The following is a 3,448-nucleotide window of genomic DNA, read 5'->3' as shown; positions in this document are numbered from 1 at the left end:
AAAAAAAAAAAAAAAAAAAAAAAAAACTCCAAAAAAAACAACTCAGTACAAACACACACACACACCACATACACACAACACGACCTTTGTCCTTTTTCTCAAAATCAGAGCCAGACAGGATTCAGAATAAGGAGAGCATGGGATCATGTGTCTGATGCGCAACCGGCTGGGGCCCAGAGTCTACTCTTTGAAGGCACCTCATGCTTTTTCGGGATGCCGACCGCTACAAGCAACAGGCACTGCCAAGTTCAGGGAACAGTGGCGGCCCAGCTTGGAGGATGGACATTTCTGGATATACATACACACAAAACATTTTTTTAAAAGTCTACTAAAAAAAAAAAAACACAAGTTGACAACATTGCCTGGATAAACACTAGTGACACACCTCCACGCGAGGGTGGGGGGGGCGTGCAAGTCAGAGGAGCGGGAGCCCCCCTCCTCTCTCTAACTTTTGCAATATGGGTCACTGTGTAGACGACTCACCCAGTCTGCATGTGGTTCAAGGCCCCAGAGTTCTCTCAGCGATGCTAATGGGTGATCCGTGCTGGAGTCTGTAATTGGCACCTCTCACCAGCTCCATGTTCAAGACTGAGGGCCCAAGGGGGAGCCGGGCGTGGGGGGCCAGCACCTCCCCTCCCCCCACAGCACCCTCCCCCTCCCAGCCCCACAGAGTGACCTCAGGAAGCAGTGGGACTCACCTGGCTATGACTGACTTTGCTCAGAGCCGGTGAAACCCAACACAGTCCAAGTCATTTGCTTACATTTGCCAAACATTTTACCACTTAAAAAAAATGCAATGCATATGAATTTCAAACTGTTGTATGTATAATCCTCTAATACTATTTTTAACCACTTCTAAAATCTGTGTTAACTCTTCAAGTCACTGACACAGTTCTCTAGGCTGAGTTTATTATGCTGGTTGCTTTTACTTTTCTCCTTTTTTTAATGCACCAAAAATATAATGTGATTCAAGGGATGCAATTAATCTATTGTAATTTTTTTTTATCATTTGATCCTCATTCGGATATTCTGCAAAAACAAGGATACACGGTATGTTACAAGAAGAAGGAAAAAAAAGCTTGGAGAAAGAGTGTATATGCAGCCTGCCTTTAAAAGAATCACATTTGAGACACCAGGAGATAATGTGATGAATTGCAAATTCGCCTTCTGGCTTTATTCCCCATGATTCAGTGATCGCTGTCACGGGAAGCCCTTTTATATTCATGCTTCACATTCTGAGAGGCGTTCTTTTCAACCCGCGGAGGAGACACACTTAGATGTGGGCTGTGTGGATGGGTGGGGTGCTTCTGGGGCGGTCTGTGACGGTGAATGGACCATAGGACCGTGGAAGCTACCGCATGTCCGATGCATTAACATGTCTCTGTTTTCAGGGTCAGTCTTGAACAAAGAGGCCTTGGTCTGTTTCGAAAGTGGCTAAACCTCCAACAGCTAGCGAGCAAACCTCATTGTTTGGGATGAGAATCTTGGGGAAATCTCTTGCATTTAAGCAGCCTCAGCCTCATAAGGTCACGTCCATACCGGGACAGAGCTTACGAGAGCGCGTGCACACGCGCATGCGCATGCACACACATGGCCCAGTTAACCAGTTAATGTACCTTTTGTGATTCTTCTTTTGTCTGGGCCACTTGGGGCCCTGGGGAAGCTCTCAGGGGTTGTTTGGTTGGCTGTTTGCCTTTTCACCTCAGACGCGTATTTGCAGTTCACCCGGAGGGTAACAAAAGAATCAGGAAAGCAGAGTGGAGGCTCTGGAGAGAGGGCTGTTGTGCCAAATTTCCAACAAGCATCGTAAATGGGGCAGTTTGAGTGACAGCCCGAAACCAGAGAAAGCACCACCCAGCAAGGAGGACCCTTGTCCTCCTTGAGAGAAGCTTGCGTTGTGGTGTGGGGCCACCGTGATCAGCTCGGGGACAGGATGCTTCCAAAACACTCCCCTGTGTTTACTTTTAGTCGGTGAGCACGGGGACACTCATCAATGTGTTAACTAGTAAAAGAAGGGATTGTTCTCCAAATGATTCATAAAATGTGTACTATGGGGGTAGGGTTGTTCTGAAACGTATTGCTAACAGGTCACTGCCATCTGCATAGCTCTCCAGAACTCAGTACGCACACAGTGAGGCCCGATGGCCTAGTGTTTTCATGGGGCCATTTGTTTAACAAAGAAAAGAAAAAAGGTTTTTTGAAAACTCTTTGCATTTTTGGATTTTTTTTCCACCTAAAATTTTAGGATGAATGAGAGGTTAGGATGTAAAAAGGAAAACAGCACCAGGGTTCAGTTTTGTCAACAAGGAAGTATGAACCGAAAGCCCTCTATTGCGAGATGGCTCTGAACTGTGTTATATCACCTTTTAGAGTTTTAATTTCTCTCCTACTACAGAATAGAAAACCTAGTCTGGTTTTAGTTTTTTCCTTCTCTGCTGCAAAGAACCATTGTACATACAGCGTTAGATCCAGCGCCTCGGTTATTTGTTTGGTTTTGAATGAATGAAAAGATTCCCTGGTAAGAACTCCACTGGACTAACAGAAAACAAAAATGTGAGGGACAGAATAAACCTAGAAAGTTAATGCTAAGCTTCTCTCTCTCTCCTGCTACAAACTCCTCCTCCATCTTGGTCAAACGTGCCCAAAGATGGATGAAAAAGTCCTTCTTTGCTGCAACTTTTGACAGACTTTTGTAACTCCTACATGTATAGGCCAAGAAGTTTTTTGACCAATATTATTCCTGTGTATGAAGTAAAGACATTTTGTAAAAGTGGATTTCCCTCCAGGGGATGGGGTTTGGTGTGCACTGACAGGGAAGACCAGCGGCCTGGTCCCTTCCTTCATGCCTCCACAGAGGAAGGCTTGAAAGCACCAAGGCACCCCAGGGATGCTGCCACTCCAGAAGGCCACAGCATGTGGGCTTTCCTCACAGCTAATGAAGGAGCAAGACAGGCTTCCACTCACGGGCCCCCCTAAGGAGTTTGCTAGTAGCGCTTAGCAGGCAAAATAATAAAGGGAAGCCAAGAGCTTCTAAGGAACCCTTTGACAGACTTGTTAATGTCTTCCAAGTAGGGAGGAGTGTGCTGCTCCATAAAAACTACTTTTCTCGCCATCTTACAGTAGAATTGCTTCCTCTAGTGATGATTAAAAATCAAGTTAGGTCTACACATTTTGAAGTGGTGTCTGTCATTTAATACCTGCTTCCACTTCTCCAGTCATGACGTACAGCTACCCCTCAGATACAGCAAGATTCTCCCATCCCTTCCCCTTGGAAAGCTGCCACTCCAGAAGGCCAGAGCCCACAGGCTTTCCTCACAGCTAGTGAAGGAGCCAGAGAAGTCCTCTAAGGTGAATCAACAAAATGTTCCATACAGGGGCAAGCAGCCAGTCTCTGGGATGACCACCATACCACTCCTGAGGAACTTTCTCAGTAAAAGGATTCAGTCAT

General features: G+C 45.9%; 1 protein-coding gene across 1 annotated transcript in view; it reads left to right on the top strand.

The window, feature by feature from the left end:
• SLCO3A1 (solute carrier organic anion transporter family member 3A1) overlaps positions 1 to 3,448 on the top strand; it is a 244,776-nt gene that overhangs the window by 235,530 nt on the left and 5,798 nt on the right. The gene's annotated exons all lie outside the window — the stretch shown is intronic.

Source organism: Crocuta crocuta, unplaced genomic scaffold, assembly GCF_008692635.1.
Source record: "Crocuta crocuta isolate KB4526 unplaced genomic scaffold, BGI_CrCroc_1.0 scaffold7, whole genome shotgun sequence".
In the NCBI taxonomy this organism is placed as follows: Eukaryota; Metazoa; Chordata; class Mammalia; order Carnivora; family Hyaenidae; genus Crocuta; species Crocuta crocuta.
The sequence above is the reverse complement of the archived record's forward strand: the minus strand, read 5'-3'. Positions and strand labels throughout refer to the sequence as shown.